General features: G+C 42.9%; 1 protein-coding gene across 2 annotated transcripts in view; it reads left to right on the top strand.

Moving 5' to 3' along the window:
* Nucleotides 1–17920, top strand: part of LOC138266092 (uncharacterized) — an 896417-nt gene that overhangs the window by 637107 nt on the left and 241390 nt on the right. The window lies entirely within an intron of this gene.

The following is a 17920-nucleotide window of genomic DNA, read 5'->3' as shown; positions in this document are numbered from 1 at the left end:
TCCTCCTATCGTCAGTGCGGTCTAAAAAGTTTATCTCTACTGGTGAAAGCAAGCATGTAAGGTTCTCTCTATGTGCGTGAGCTGTGTGAAAAGGTGACAACGGCTCAAAGAATTCCCTCATTAATTTGAAATAATAATCTCTAGCTATTTTACTCAGGTACTCAATTATGGGGACATATGCAAATGTAACATCATAATTAGAGTAAAAATAATGAATATACTGTTGACCATAAAATCTGGACGTTATTATACTACATGTAATTCCGTAAGTAAGAGGCATGCTATGATACGTCACCCCTTCCACTACTGAGGTAGGTATTTGTGTGCACACGTAACAATCTTTCGCATCCATTGTCTCAACATACTCACTCAACAAACGATAGAAAACGTTAGACAAAAGTTCCTTTTTATCATGTAAATGTCTCTCATCTTGCTCGAGTCTCTTCAAAGCTGTTAGTTCAGTAATAATAGTAGGTTTAGAAGTAGAAGCATTATTCGTCTCACTTTCGTTCTTTCCATGCATTCCAAGAACTATCGCTACAATTATTAGTACGCATGCGGTTATTAGACCTATACACATGTATTTACAACACTTCATTTTACGTCCCTGTGTAGTGTAGCCTGTCATGATCTGTATAGAATCAGAAAGTTGAAGACACCTTATCAAAGCGGGTTTGCAAATATTTACAAAGCTAAACAAGTTCAATGTTCACACAGTTTTCTTTAGCAGCTTAGGGGGTCATTCTTACTTTGCCGCCCGCCAAAGTAACCCCGTCAGAACACCGCACCGCGGTCGAAAGACCGCTGCGGTGATTCTGAGATTTGCCCTGGGCTGGCGGGCGGCCGCCAAAAGGCCGCCCGCCAGCCCAGGGCAAATCAACCTTCCCACGAGGACGCCGGCTCAGAATTGAGCCGGCGTAGTGGGAAGGTGCGACGGGTGCAGTGGCACCCGTCGCGTATTTCAGTGTCTGCATAGCAGACACTGAAATACTTTGCGGGGCCCTCTTACGGGGGCCCCTGCAGTGCCCGGCACCCCCTACCGCCATCCTGTTCATGGCGGGTTTCCCGCCATGAACAGGATGGCGGTAGGGGGTGTCTGAATCCCCATGGCGGCGGAGCGCGCTCCGCCGCCATGGAGGATTCAGAAGGGCAGCGGTAAACCGGCGGGTGACCGCCGGTTTACCCTTTCTGACCGCGGCTGAACCACCGCGGTCAGAATGCCCTTCGGAGCACCGCCGGTCTGTGGGCGGTGCTCCCGTGGCCGGTGACCCTGGCGGTCACCGGCCGCCAGGGTGAGAATCACCCCCTTAGTCTCTTATCAGTTAGCAGCGTTGTCTCAAAATCGGTTTAAAGTCAATCAAGTTAGCAATGTCTTAGCCGGTTGAAAGGTCAATCAGGTTATCAATGTCTCTATTCGATAAAGTTCATGGAGTTTTTACTCCTCAAGTACCAAAGTGAAGCTCTGCCTCTTCGTTCTCGAGACTGAGGGATACAAATTCATCTGACCAATCGTTAGTGGCTAAGTATGCCCACTCCGGACCAGAATATCTTTTGCTCGGTATTCTTTTTCTTTTCAATTTTGCATCTCTCTTTGACTCTCTCTCGCTGGTACTTTCTTCCTTGGCCAAGTCCTTTTCTTCACTTGGTGCTGTTATTGCGTCAGACACTTCTTTTCTTTTCTCTTTCACCCTTTGCCCTTCACTTTCGTTTAATGCTTCTCTGATCCTTAATTTCACTGGCGATATGCTTTGTCTCCGTTTCGCACTATTTCCACTTGATGGACCTGCAATCTCTTCTGAAGGAATGTGAACCATCGCTCTGTCCTGCCTTGTCTTCTCCCTCTGGGAAGTCAATCAGGTCTTCCTTTTCTTTTCCTGTATCATCTGCTTCTGGGAAAGCCCTCCTCTGATCAGACTCTCCTGCTCCTTCACTTGTCTCGAGCTCTTTGTCACTGTTACCCGCTTCAGGCTCTTTGTTACCTTCAGGACCTTCGTCACTTTCTGAGGCTCCTCCTTGGTCTTCCCCAAATGAATCGGTTGCTTCGTCCTCAGAAAATATTTCTCCTTCCTCTATTTCTACCTGTTCGCTTCTGGTTCCTCTTCGCTCTGTCTCGGCGCTTGGCACTTTATCAGACACAGGTGACTTCAGCGCTTCGACTTCCTCTTCTGTGGGACACTTCACCCTCTTTGTGTGACTGGCGTGAATCCAGTTGGGAACTCCCGCACACTTCACAGCGGTGGTAGTTGTCAGAATCACTTGGAAAGGTCCTTTCCAACGGGGTTCCAGACACGACTTCCTCACGTGCTTCTTTATCACGACCCAGTCACCTGCTTTCAGGGCGTGTCCTGGATCTTGGATCGGTGGCAAGGTGGTTGCCTCCACCTGGTGAGAGAAAGAGCGGACCACATCAGCTAGACCTTTGCAGTAGTCTAACACCATATCATCTGTAATATTCAAAAGAGCATTTGCAGGAACTGCTGGAAGTCTCATGGCTCTGCCCATGAGAATCTCGTGCGGGGATAGTCCAGTCTTTCTGTCAGGGGTGTTTCTCATTGACATTAGCACCAAGGGCAATGCGTCAGGCCATTTCAAGTTTGTTGATGCACATATTTTCGCCATCCTTGATTTCAATGTGCCATTCATTTGCTCCACTAGACCTGATGCTTCAGGGCGGTAGCTACAATGCAACTTTTGCTCAATGTTCAGCGCTGCACAAAGTAATTTTATTACTTCGTTATTGAAGTGACTTCCCCTATCTGATTCTAAGGAGATCGGAAATCCGAAACGTGGTATTAGCTCTCTCAAGAGTAGTTTTGCAACTGTGAGACTGTCATTTCTGCGTGTAGGGTATGCTTCAATCCAGTGACTAAAAATGCACACAACTACCAACACATACTTCAAGCCTCCATGCACAGGCATCTCAATAAAGTCCATTTGCATCCTGCTGAAGGGACCCCCTGCTCTTCCAATGTGGTTCAAATTTACTACTGTTCCCTTCCCTGCGTTCATCTGTTGGCAAATGACGCAACGATGGCAAACTGCTTCAGCAACTTGACGGAATTTGGGGTTAAACCAATCAGTTTTAAATAGTCTAATCATGGCATCCCTCCCAAGATGAGCTTGTCCATGATAGAATCTGGCTAACTGTGTCAAAAGACTGTTTGGCAGAACAAATTTCCCTTCACTTGAAACCCATAATTCGTCTAGTCTCTTTACACATTGTGATTTGGTCCATGAGAGTTTCTCATCCTCACTGACATCATTCTGTAAGGATTTCAATACGTCCATTGTATCTACAACTTTTAGAGCAAAGATTTCGCTTGGTTCAAGTTCTGGCTCATTTATCAAATTCCATTCATCCCTGAGCAATATACAGTTCAATGCGCAAAACCTTGCGACTTGATCCGCATATCCTTTTCCCAGAGAAACATAGTCTTGTCCCTTCAAGTGTGCACTGCATTTTACCACTGCTACTTCTCCTGGTAATTGGATGGCATGTAACAATTCTCTTATTCTTTCACCATTTTTCACTGGCGATCCTGAAGAGGTCATGAAGCCTCTCTGTGACCACAATTGTCCAAAGTCATGCACTATTCCAAATCCGTACTGGCTGTCAGTGTAAATGGTAACTTTCATTAATGCGGAAAGTTGGCAAGCTCTAGTAAGGGCTACCAATTCTGCTACTTGTGCAGAGTAAACTCCTTGAAGCCAAGATGCTTCCAGAACACCTGTTACCGTACATACAGCGTATCCTGCCTTCAATATTCCCAGTGCATCTCTTAAACTTGAACCATCAACAAAAATAACTTGATCGTTTTCTTCCAATCGGGTATCTTTGATATCAGGTCTTGGTTTGGTGCAAAATTCAGTCACCTGAAGACAGTCGTGCTCGATGTCTTCAGCGTTCTCAATTTCGGCATTTTCACTGGGAAACAAGGTTGCTGGATTCAACGTAGTGCACCGTTTCAGCTGCACGTTAGGTGATCCCAGAATTATTGTTTCATACCTTGTGAGTCTAGCACCAGTCATGTGCTGTGTTCGGGAACGTGTCAAAAGTATCTCGACTGAGTGAGGGACCATGACTGTTAAAGGGCGTCCCATCACTATTCCTTCACTCTGAGTGACGCTGATACCAACTGCAGCTACGGCACGCAAGCACCCTGGCAGTGCTGCTGCGACCGGATCCAAAGTAGCTGAAAAATATGCTACTGGTCTGTTTACGCCGCCATGGGCTTGGGTCAAGACAGACAAGGAACATGCATCACGTTCATGACAAAACAATGTGAAAGGCTTTGTGTAATCAGGCATACCTAAAGCTGGAGCCCTGCACATGCATTCTTTCAATTCAATAAAAGCATCCATCTCATCTCCTTTCAGCTCTATTTCATCCAGCGCATCCTTCTGGGTCAGTTTCAGTAAAGGTTTTGCTAGGGTTGAGAAATTGGGAATCCATTGGCGACAGTAGCTCACCATTCCCAAAAACGTCCTCACCTCCCTCCTCGTCTTTGGGGGACTCATTTGAAGTACACTTGTTATTCTTTCCTTCATAATTCTTTGTGACCCTTTCTCTATTTGGTGGCCCAAATATTTCACTTTCCTCTGGCAGAACTGTAATTTTGAAGGGGACACCTTGTGTCCATTCCTTCACAAATGGTTCAATAGGGCAATAGTGTCGGCTGTACAGTCACTTTCTGTCTTGGATGCGATCAGCAAATCGTCAATGTACTGCACTAAGGTTGACTCGAATGGTAACTCTAATGATTCCAAATCTTTCTTTAGAATCTGATTGAAAATTGATGGTGACTCCGAAAACCCTTGAGGAATTCGACACCAACTGTAGACTCTGTCTAAGAATTTGAAACAAAAGAGAAATTGGCTGTCCTCATGAAGGGGCACAGAAAAGAATGCTTGCGACAAGTCGATGACTGAGAACCACTCAGCATCACAGGGGACTTGAAACATTATCACAGCTGGATTTGGTACTACGGGACAACATTTGATTATTATGTCATTTATTTTCCTCAAATCCTGAACAATTCGGACCTTTCCACTCGGTTTTATTAGTCCCATGATTGGTGAATTACATGGACTGCTTAACACTTCTTTCAGTACTCCCTGCTTTACAAACTCATCAATGAGTTGGGCGACTTTCATGAGGGTGTCTTGTGCCATATGGTACTGTGGGGTCTGGGGAAAGGTTACATTGGGTTTTACCGTCACTTTCACTGGTTCCACTCCTTTGACCAATCCTACTTCTTTCCCTGTCATATCCCACACTTCCTTTCTGACTGTTTCCTGTAACTCAGCAGGAATATCTGCTTCAGTGAGCATTGGATAAAGAGTAATCAGAGGATACTCCTCATCGACAGTTTCCACTTCGTCCCCTCCTACACTGTCCTCTTCTTCCCCATCACTGTTTGTCTGAATTTTAATTCCATCATTTGAACACATAATCGAACATCCCAATTTGCACAATAGGTCTCTCCCTAATAGTGATATCGGGCTTAAATCACACACCACAAATTTATGTGACCCTTGATAGTTACCAATTCTGACATGAACTGGATCTGTGATTGGGTTCGTCAGGTACCTGTTTGCTACTCCCACTACTTGAACTGTTCTCCCTGAAAGTGGCAAATTTGGTACTTCAATGCTCCTGACAGTGGAACGTGTAGCTCCTGTGTCAACCAAGAATGAAACGCGATGACCCATAACTCTTCCCTCCACATACGGACCCTTTTGATCAACTTCCAAAGATGCTGCAAGCATACAATTTCCTTCCTCATCTGAACTTTCACTCTCCCATGCATCGTTTATTCCATTCTCACTATGTAAGGGGAATTGGTGAACTGTGTCACTTTGATTCATTCCTTGACCCGTGACCTGTTGAGGAAGCATTGCTTGCTGCTGATGCATTGGTGCTAAGGGTATTTGCATTTGTAGATTAGGTACCATAGGAAACTGCTGTTGCATTGGCTGTAATTGTGCCATTTGCACACAGGGCATTTGCACCTGTTGCGGTTGCATGGGTTGTAAACCCTGTATCTGGTTTATATTGTTTTGAAAATTTGGATTCAGACCTCTCAATTTTTGTCCTCTCATAGTCTGAAATGCATTGACATCATTGTTTTGCTGACCTACACCTTCCTGCACCATCATCGGGCACTCCCGTTTCCAATGCCCGACAATTCCGCACGTGTGACATGGCATCACCTTCTTCATTGCCTGTATACCATTTGGAATCATAACGGTATTCAAATCAGGACCATTATTCACAAAACCTCCTCGGCCTCTGCCTCTCATCTGCGGCTGAAACATAGCATTTCCCTGCTGCTGCGGCATCTGTTGTTGGAAACCTTGCAAACCTGTCTGAGCTGCCCTAAGCTGCATCACCATCCCCTTTTCTTTCAGTCTTTTCTGCTTTGTCTCAATCTCATCACTGCAGTATTTTGCATAATTCAACACTTCATCGATCGACTTTGACTGCCAACAAATCAAATGCGTTTTAATCATCTGGCTGATTTCGGGTCTCAACCCTTCCACAAACCTGAACACAAAATGGAGCATGTCCTTTGCCTCAATCGTTTCCGTGCCACTGTAATTTGTAAACGCTTTCAACAACCTCTCATAATACGCATGTATAGACTCTTTAACCTCTTGGGCGATCCTGTCAATCCTCTGCCAATCCACATTTTTCGACGCAACTTTGGTTTTCAAGTGCTCGATCACCTTGTGGTACAAACTCATTACCGTAGGTGATGGCGCACCTGTGTCCCTATCTCTATCTGGTTCACTCGTCGGCCAACCTACAGCCCTTTTACAATCTTCCCACAAATCTGCCGGAACCACAATTTCAAATAAAGTATTCAGGTCTTCCCAGAGACATTTCGCGAGTTTCACAAATCTATCTGTTTGTTGATACCACTCAATCGGCTTCTCTCTCAATTTGGGAAAGTCATCCGTAAAGGATTGAATATCGCACATGTGCCATGGTACATGTACAAGTTTTCCCCCTGCTGTCTCTCTCATTGGTAACATAGTTATCAGATCATCATTCTGTTGTTTTTTCTCATTCCGCTCTGGAGTATTTTCTTTCTTTTTGTCCTTTTTCTTAACCCACCTGCTTTCCCACTTGTCTAAACATCTCCAGACCTGTGCACTCTGCAGTATCTCTTTAAGGTGTGTTTTCATCCCTGCGGATCTCATGTGTTCAAAATCTTTTGTCTCAAAGTCTAACCTGTAACTTCTGCTCAGGTGTTTAGTCTTACTTATATCGATCTTGTTTCTGTCTGCAATTTCTTGTAACTTCTTATGTATGCTGCTTACTTCTCTTGTAATCCTAGGGCACATGTATCTTAGTTCTTCCTCTGTGTATGATTCTAATCTGTTCAAACCCATTGTTCCCTCTACCAGTTCATCTGCCTCCATACCCAACCTTATTTTATTCAGGTATTCTTCTCCCTTCCCGCTGGATGTACTCTGTGGGGAGTTCAGGCTGTTGAACCATTGTGTTAACTGTTGCGTGTTCAGTCTTATCAGTGTAGCAGTTACATCAACTGCTACTGATGGTTTCTGTAATGTTTCAGTCTCTGAGGTTAGCGGTACTAATAGTGGTGGATGTGACCTTACCATGGTCGACAGAGCACAAATTGGAATTGGACTGAATTCCGACAAGGACCCAGATCCATTTGGCAGTGCCGCTATTGGAGTTGTTTCTGGAGTGGTCTCTATGCATCTTCTCCCTGTCCCACTCTGTGTCATTACTACCCCTTGTTCGCATATGTTTGGGTCTCCTTGTATGTACAGTGGTACTGGTGGACCTACAGTAATAGGCAGAGATATTGCATCTGGATTCGGTCTGTTCCCCGAATTCTGTGGCATGTTAATCCCCACATTATGGTTCATCATTGCTGGCATACCTAACTGGCTCTCTGTCACTCGAGTATACTTCGGCCCTTCTTGTGCCTGCTTTTGAGGCATCAAAAACTGTGTTGATTCGGCTTGAATCAATGTCGGTCTCTGATAGTTTTGTCCTCCCTGCGCCATTGAATCAGAAGTCATTCCCATGTTATGCTCATCACAGCAGTGCCTTTGAACCTGTGGCTGATAATTATCAGCAGGCTTCAAATTAGGCACGTCTGGGTATATTCTCTGAATCTGTGGTATTTGTGGTGAGAAAGGCATGTCGGAGCTGCTCGGCCTCTGAGATATTCTCAAATTTGGTGTTACATTACCCTGTACTGGTTCTGGAGGGGCAGTACTAATGCTTGAGCCTTTTTCGCTTTCCACGTATGGTGGGGGGCGATCATTCAGCAATTGTATAATGAACTCCTCATCGTCTGACTCGTCTCCCCTTTTCGAGTTTCTATTGTTCTCTCTATCTCTGGACTGACTCCTGTTTGTCTTATAGGTGGCTTTCCTTCCTTCCGTCTCCGCTTCATCAGTAATTGCTGGAAACAATTTAATCCCCTGCAATACGTCTGATCTCCAAACCTTTTGTGTGCTGCCCCATCTAGCATCCGCTAGAGTCTTTTCTACTTTTCTTATTCTGCTCTCGAACTTCTTTTGTTGTTGGTTTCTAGCTATTAGCTCCCAAATTGCTAGTGCCTCAAACTGTGCTGGTCTTGGAGGTACTTTCATGTCGTATAGCGCAAATCTCAGATTTTCTAAAACCCTTAGATTAAACGACCCGTGGATAGGGAACGCTATACTTCCATGCTTCTCTGTTAATTTGCACCATTGTTTTAACCAAAGACATGGTGCTACACCCTTTTCTTCAATGACAATGTAAGCTGGTGTACCCTCAGGCGGTGTTTCTTCTCCTACATTTGCTTTAATATAAACATCTCCCCTCATGGCACTCTTAAATGCTTTGAAAAATTTCATCTTCCCGTCTTTTGTTTTTCTAAAATATGTAATCAATAAGTGACTTTAATTCCCGGAATACTCTTCGCTTGCCTTTCCCCTACCAGTTGCGCTTCATGGACTGTGTCCAATCCGTGCGCGACCCTTCTCACCAACCGACCTATCCCAGTGCGGCTCCTAGTGACGTCATACTCACACACTGCGGCTGACAAAGTCCCGCGGCTTGTCCGCTTTCGTTCGTCTTCACTCAAAAACGAATTTCTGCAATATAACGCGAGCACTAACCAAAAGAATAAAACAGATCTGTCGGTTTACTACAGGAAAGGTAATACAATCGCTTCAGAAACCTTAGGGATTTTTCACCAGCCTCGGCAGTTATTCCATCTTTCTCGGTTTCCCGCTTTCGCAAGCAAAATTTGACCCGCAAACTTTACTCTCAACTGATCAATGAACTATTCTAGTGCACTTTAGAATTCGTCAAATCTCAAAGTCGAAATTTTCTTTCATTCCTCAGAATTCATACCGACTTGTTGACCACGCCTGATCAACCTATTAAACCGACCAGATCACAACATCAAACAAGTGTCTCATACACTTCAACATACTCCGGAGTCTCTTGACCTCGCAGGGCCCGTCTCAACATCAACAACCACGTGGACAATTTTTCTGCACAAAGCGCTATACACACGTGAAGTTCGACGACTTCCCTACTCTCACACTTTTGGAGACCTAAAATCCTCACAAACTTCTCAATTAATCTGCGGCAATAAGCTATGCAAGCGCGAAACCCTAACTTCACTCATACCGTCACTAGAACCGCCGAAACCATTCTCACACCTCCATGTCCTTCATTCGCATTCTCCGAGATTCCGGAAAAGTCATTGGGGACTTAGGGCATCATCATCCCTCCAACTTGTTTTATCAAAGAAAATTCTAACTTAACTCCGTCTATTGCTCGGATGGGGTCACAAAGGGCTAAACCATCAATCTCTGCTACCATCTACTGATAACGCGTCCAGCCCTTATAAATTACCTGTACCTGGACACGTTGGAGGTCGGTGAATCTTTTAACCAAGTCGGGCTCTCCTCATCCTAGAATAGTCGGGTCACTCAGATCAATAATCAATAACTATTGCAATCGGTAATCAATACTCAATTAATAGATCATTATAGCACATCAGAAATCAATAACAGTTGGTATTTCGGCGCACCATGACCTTTCAGTCATGAATAATCACACCAGTTTATTAAAAGTTAGTGAATTTATTTCCCTATATTAACAAAGCTAACACGATATATATAAGTCTCAAAACCAAATGATATATGTAGATGAACATTGCTAGCTGTCCATAGCGGCGGAAGAAACGCAATCTACGCAAAATCTGAATAATGATACACTCAGTTATGGCAATGCAAATCACTAATATGACTAACTGTATTTGACTAATTTCATACATTGGTCAGCATAACAAGATTTCAAATTAACATGGTGCATCAAATGAATACCTCAACTAACCTCTAATTACCATTGGCATGTGGGATTTCATGCAAAACGAATTTAGTCAACACAAATTTGGAAACTTCTAACTTGGGCCCTATCAAAATAGCAGTTGGTACCTAAAAGGAAAAACACAATGCATAATACATTTATCCTTTCATATTTACCAAATACAAACAGCATTCAAGAAAAGACTTTGTCCCTCAGGTACCGGTTCGATCAGCTTGGGGCAGATTTCAAAGGGGCAAAATTAAGGGCAAGGTTCCTTGCAGCGGCAAGAAGAATGGGGCAAAGTTACTTCATGGGCAAGACGGGGCAAATCAAAGTTAAAGTCTCTAGGGTGAGAATTTCTTAAAGTCGCTTTCTCTCCGATAGAGAGAAGGGCATCAGGGTGTCGTCCAAAATGGAGTCTGGCGCCTGGCTTCAAATTGGCATCAAAGAAAATGGCTGACTTCTCTTTGTCCAGTGGGTTTAAGTAAGAAACATTCCAAATTCTGCAGGGTCTTCCATTGGAGGGTTCATAGGTTGGCTTCAAATTTGTCCAATGAAAATTGTCTTTTTACTAGCTCTCATTTATGCATACATTGTCCTTGGAGCCTTGGAACACAAGTTGTAACATGGTTTGCCAATTATTTTACTATCTGTACCTTCATTGTCCGCACCTGCAGACTGACCTTGTATCAAAGGGGATGAAACCGGCCTATTACGAAACCTTGGAGATAAGTGTATTAGTCATCTCTGCTGGAAAAATACAACTTCAGGCAAGAATATATGTTTCATTAGTTCAAGGAAAAGCCACGCAGTTAGAATTTGAGACCAGGCAACTAGGCCAAATCCTCTACAAAATTTAAGCTAAGCAAAACAGTTTCAAATAAGAAATCATGGCCTACATTTGCAATTATGACGGATTACTACATTTTCAATTCTTCATGATTAATAAAGCTCGTTTATAACGATGGCGAACTACCCCGAGGGCACAATTTCCCTTGTACATTATTTTCTTTACTAAAATCACGCTACATTATACGCTTTTGGTTACGTGATATTTATGAATATACGTTGGACCCTCTTTTCTGCGTCATCAGTAGCTATACCTGGGTACAGTTTTTCAGCACAATGTTCTGCATGGCCCTGTGTAGGTGTTCCAGCCTTCCTATTGCCCTCCTGTCAGGAAAGTGTTGGGGCGCAGCTTACTTACCGGCTCTGGCACCATGAGTAAGGAATGAAACTGGAAACAGCAGAGTAGCACCATCACGCAATATGCTACTGCTCACCAGTCTACTCATAGGCTCACCTGACACAGTCAGTCTGAGACCCCTGAGCGTTCCCCGTAGTGGCAGTAAGAGCCCTCCCAAGTGGCCCTTCTCTGGAGGGGCAGATAGCAAGTGTCTCCACTGAAGTGAATTTGCTGTGAGATGACCTCTTCAAAGTGGAGGACAAAATGGATACTGGTGAGACCAATATAATGTCATTGCAGGGTGAGGTGCGTTTACTGTGAGTGACCTTGCTAATTGCATTTCTGTGGCATGTACTTAGTTATGCTTTGAATGGTAGGGTGGTAAGTAGCTGTAAAGTCAGTCATATGTCAAAAAAGGCTATGCACAGTCAGGCTTGTAGCTATTACTAGCAGAAAAGACGCAGGCGCATCAGGTGCAGGTGTTTGAGGAACGTAGTGTACCTCAAATTTAGCTGTCTTGTACCATCCTACCCGAGGGTCAGGGCCCATTTTTGTTGCTAGCGTTTGGACCCAGAGCACACTTGGAGTCAAACAAGTGTCAGTCAGGTTATGAATTTGTGTGTAAAAGTCACAGAAATAAATATATTTTTTCATAGCCATATGAGTCTTTAAGAATCCCTGGCAGTAGGAAAACATTTTGGGGTGTGAAAAGTTGTTTTTTGGGTTTCACTCCTTGCAAATATGTTTAGAATCAAGGAAACTTTGGAGTCTACCAAGCATTTTTGTTTACCAGTTCTATGTGAACATTGTTACTCTTCTGATAGTTTGTTTTGCATTGTATCCTTAGTTACGTTTGCGACTGAAAATAACTCATTTACGCCTCATAGCAATGCACAAGGGCATTCTTGGTAGGCATAAATGCAGAGAAATTGCACCCTCCCAAGCAGTGGAAAGGGGACGTACCAAGGTGTCATTTGACTTCAAAGATTAGGAACGTGCTCGAACATGTACATGTGTGGCATTCCCAAACTCGGATCTGACCTTTTCTCACCCTAGAAATGCTCAGAGATTTACTTCAGTCAAGGGCTGCAATAGTTCTTCTTGAAAGATTTGAAGTGGTACGGATCACTCTTAGATTTTCTGGGGAAGATCTTCACGGGGACAAATGCAGCTGCATTGTAGAAGGCAGACCTTCGTTTTCGGAACTGACAAAGATGGAAGTGCCCACATGGGATTTGGGCGTTAAAAGCACTCCACAACACACCAATGGTCGCAAAGCACCAGTAAGGGTAATTACTTCATCTTGGCCCTTCTGCCTCAGGTGGGGGCTAAAGAACACGTGTCAGCAATGTAATGCAGCACTACACCGATAGTCCTACTACCTGACACGGGGGCAGCAAAATGTGCAATAGTACTGCTGGGCATCTGTGCCTGACATGACTATCCCGCCATATTATTGTGCCTGCTTTGAGATCGACACAAAGTGCACAATTATGTTCAGGAAGTTGTAGCACTCCAACTGCTCTCTCCTAGTGAATAGGTCACTGAGTGTTCTTCTGTGTGATTCCACTTTGGATAGCTTACTTGCAGAAGAAAATTCTGAACACCTTTTCCTCCGCACCTGGAAAATCTCTGCTAAGTATGGATATACAAAGAACATGTCTGCATTTATTTTCCTGCTCTGCATTGAAAACGATCTTTTTGTATGAAGGAAATGATCTGCGTGGAGATACCTTGCACGAACCGACTATAAATGTGGATACTTTGTAAGGGGAAAACATCAGGAACTTCACAAAACTGTGTAAGCAGGGTATAAACATATTTGACACCCTTAGGAAGTTAATAATTTTCTTATATGCTACAACGACTCGGATTGTCTAAGGCTCGTTTTTGCTACAAGAAGGTAGGCCAGAGATCTCTCTTTTCATTATGATAAACAACACTGGGCCTGCCCCAATACGAAGTTACCGAAATGGCAATCCCAGGGTCTAAACCTGGGACACATGTTATGTGTGCCAATTTCGCTTTAGGCCCATGTGCTCTGTTATTCACTGTAATGAAGTTTCCTTAGCACAGCTCTGCTTGTAATTAGTGAAATATGCTTCTAATTAGAACATCACTGGAGGGGACTCAGCTGCATTTTTTCCTTCATTGAATCAAGTGGTGCATAGTTCACATTCTTCGCGAGATGCAGGGCACCAGCTCTCCAAGAGACACCCCAGCATGCTCAGATGTCTCTTGAGTGAGGTTCTCTGCGAAACCAGGGAGGGGACCGACCTAGGTCGCACTCTCTTCCCTTCTCAGTAGGATGCAGAGCGTGGCATATGATGCAGGTAGCCACTGACTTTGTTGTGACTAGGCCTGGGCAAAATTTGCGTAATTTATTGTATGGAAATTATGCAAAATGCCCCAAAAATATTATGTGAAATTACTCAATATTAAGCAAAATGCTTTTCCATCATTTTGAAGCATTGTTTTTTTATCGCACAATGCATCCTCTCGACCATTTTGGATGCAAAGAGGAATTTATCACTAAAAAAATGCAAATTTGCATCTGAGACGAAGAACAGCCTGCGTTATTTTCAATTGTTTTGTTAAATCAAACAAATTCTCAATTGCACGATGTGGCAAAATATAACGTGAAACCCGGAGAAAACACACGATTATGCTGGGATAAGCACGATTACGCACGGTCGTCGCTGTGACTTCAATGAATGGCATCACCTCTTTGTATCTCTGGTAATCCCCTTTAGAAATGCCGCTGCTGACGAAAATAAAAGCTTTGACAAAGCACAATACACCTCAGTATTATATTGTGGAATCTCCTCACCCCATCTCCTCTTTCCCTAAACCACATCTGCTTTCACATCAATCTTTGTGTGGCACAGAGACTGACTTGAATTAAATGTGTACTTACTATTCTAACTTGGAGACCTGGGCAGGTTGCGCAGAAAAGTGAAATAAACATTCTTTCATAAAAAATTTTTTAAAACACATACAGTACAACATTTAAAAGCACTAGGCTGACCGGTCCCCATTGGTCGATGGCCATTACAAGGATGGGGCATGATTCACAAATGTAATTTACGCTTTTGAATACGTTTACACTGTTGTGTAAGCTTACTACTTTTCGGTATTCACAAACGGCAGTTTTGTAGTAACTTACAGTTTTTTGGCAGCTTACACTTTTGTAATAGGTTAAGCACTACACACTGCCAACCAATGGTACTGCAACACCTTCCCATAGAAAATAGTGAAGGTAGAGACTTAAAATGTAACGCCGTAGGTAAATAAGGTGAAATTAAATTAATTATTTGAAGTATTAGAAATATAAGTAAATAATATTATGAATCCATAATGTCAAATAAGATAATTATTAGACAACCCCAAAGCATCTTATATCACACATCCCTACTACCTCTAATAATTAGTCTAACCTATATTTAACTTTTATATCGGTATTATCAGGCTCCCAACTATGGTATTAACTGAATAATTATCATTTTCTCTGACTATTTTATACCAAGGCATGTGTCTTTCCTGAATACCTTCAAGAAGCTCTCAGATTTGTAGTCAGATAGCAACTCTCAGCATTCTTCCCAAGCAATCAGTCTTCGTGTCTGCCCCTCCCAAATTCTTAGGTCTCTTTCTACCTTTCTCCCCAATTACTCTCTATGGAGAGTGTTGGGGAGTAAGTTACCATTCAGCTTCTTATATCTTCACCACTGCTTGAACAATGAGCTGGTTAGAGAAATACCCTAAAGGCCAAAACATGCTTGGTTGGGCGACCTAGCAATATTGTTCACTACAAGTAACTTTCTAAATGTAGGAATGGAAATGATCCTCTTTGCCTCATTTCTCTCATATTTGGTAGTTCAACTAAAGGCAACCTGTTTCTAAAATCATATTGTGAATTTGCACACTTTGTTAGCTATTACTAAAATTCAGTATTTTAGTTCACTAGGGCCTAAGCCTTTCACATACATACACTAAAGGTTTAGTGCAGTCATTTTATCATACAGTTAGGCCTGATTTGCATGTTATCATAAATTACCTTTAATATATGTCGCTGGATTAATAGTCATTCATCAGCTTATTCTGGTACCCCTACAATTGAAGATTTTGGGACATGGCGTACTAGTAGATAGGTCATGTTGCAAAATTAAAGACTGTTCGTAACAAATTGGTGCACTATTTACGACAACTTTTTGTGGCCACTCTTTTCATATAACTGCCCCTTGATCAGATGTTCTAACGTTGATGGGAGAGTACCTGACTGATCGTGACTAACACTAATGGTGTAATCCTAAGTAAGGAAGAATTACTGTGGCTTATCTGATCATGTAAACACATTCTTTCACAACTTGATATAATGGAGGGATTGAGGAAAGATTTGATTCCATAATCACACTTAGATTCCCCACTTTGAAAGATGGGTTAAGAGGTGGGTCTAGCTCTTCTAGCTAAATTTTGGTTAAGTGGTAGGTTGGCCATTTCCAACAGGCGTTTTGTTAAAAGAAAAAAATATATGGTTAGTTTGAGGTAATTCATTTGCATCTAGTGATCCATAGCAAGGATACATTGACTGTTGCATAGGAATCCAAGTCGACTGACAGCTTTGGTAGTGGTCTGAGATATACCTTTAAGTAGAGGAAAGAGATTGTGGATTATTGAAGGGCTACTACACACAGTTCTAAAATCACATTTACTCTGCATGTGCTCTGTGTTACATTAATTAGATGAAGACCAAGATGGTTCTTACTTTCATTGTGCAACTTTTTTCACACCTGGCTTGAGTCGGCACTGGAATTCAGAAGTATTAGTTCCATTATGTTCCTACAGTGAGTAGGAATTTAATAATTGTAGCACTACTATGTGTGAATTTGAGGAAATTCATACTCTGCCCTAGAGGTTGCCATCCGAGAGAAAATGTCTGGCTATGTCATATGTAATGATGTGACCAAGAGATATATGGGACTCATTGCATCAACACTGTTGCAGGGAAATGATTTGCCACCCTCACTGTCCCCTGGATTATGGGCCATGACGCAATTAATTTTCCTCAACAGAGTACCCCTTAGACATGCTAGTTTATGAGGATTATGTTAAACATCCAGGCATAAGGATGATGAAATTGCCATGTCACAAACCAAGAGGGGTGTTCAGCATAGCCTCCTCTGGGCTCTGACCACCGCAGATGGGCCTGCTCTTGGCCTAGGTGTGTCATGCCTCACACAGTGGAACCTCTCTGTGCGCTATATAACAGTCACGCTTTTGTCCCACCTTCTCTGGCATAGCGGATTTGTGGAATGTGTAGTGTCTGCAGCTGGCAGTAACAAATCATGAAGTTAGATCTCCCATGCAGCAGGACTTTGATGTGTGCTATATAGTGCTCTCCCCCTTGCCCCACCATCCATGGCAAAACAGAGTTGTGTAGTCCCTGCAGTTAATGCTGATGGCAAGAAACTGTGAAGTTGTGTCTCACATGCAGCAGGACCTCACTGTGCGCTATAAAGTGCTCTCACCTCACCCTGCCTTCCCTGCTAGAGTGGAGTTGTGGCATATGTAGTGCCTGCAGCTGGCGCTGGCAGCAACAAATAGTGAAGTTAGGTCTCCCGCAGAGTAGGACTTCACTATGGGCTGTATAGCGCTCCCACCCATGCCCGACTTCCCCGGCAGAGCAGAATTGGGCCACAAAGCCTTGTGAAATGTGTTCTTTCCAGAAGTATCTGCTTGTGTTATACTTTAGTAATATTCCTTAATGTCAAAGTTGTCTATGTAAGTTGACAGGCTACATTGTCCGGGGTCACAAATATTGTTGTTTTCTGTACCTAAAAGTCTTTTGCTTTTCAATTTCCATAAATAGTTTATATTCGGATGCATGTATATTGTGTGGTCCTTCAGATACACTGTTAATCTACATTTTGTCTTCTTTTTTCTTAAAAAAAAGAGTGAAACTTGGCAGAAATAGTGTCTTGTAAGTATGTGATATGATCCTATATCTCACGCTCCCTTTTTCCCGACAGTTTCTCACAATGCCCACTTCATTACATCTAAATAAAATGAACTTGTGTTAAAATGAATAAACCAAATATGCCAAATAATAGCAAACGGTGTGAAACAGAGATTTTTTTTACTGTGTTCTTCGTGTAGATGTTTGCTGGATACATAGGAATGCTTATTTTTCAAAAGTGGCTTGATTCTGTGATCTATTATGTGGTGCTCTGTCTTGTTCTATCTCGTATATGCATTCCTTCTGCGTTCTCTTGCACATTCTCTGTTCCATCTTGTTTCAGCCTTCCCCACAATTTGCTTTTCCTAGCATAATCCTTCAGCTGGCTCCTGTTTCTGTTGCTGTCTCATTTCTCCTCTTATACTTT

This window comes from Pleurodeles waltl, chromosome 11 (genome assembly GCF_031143425.1).
Source record: "Pleurodeles waltl isolate 20211129_DDA chromosome 11, aPleWal1.hap1.20221129, whole genome shotgun sequence".
Taxonomy (NCBI): domain Eukaryota; kingdom Metazoa; phylum Chordata; class Amphibia; order Caudata; family Salamandridae; genus Pleurodeles; species Pleurodeles waltl.
This window is presented reverse-complemented; position numbering and strand designations above follow the sequence as displayed.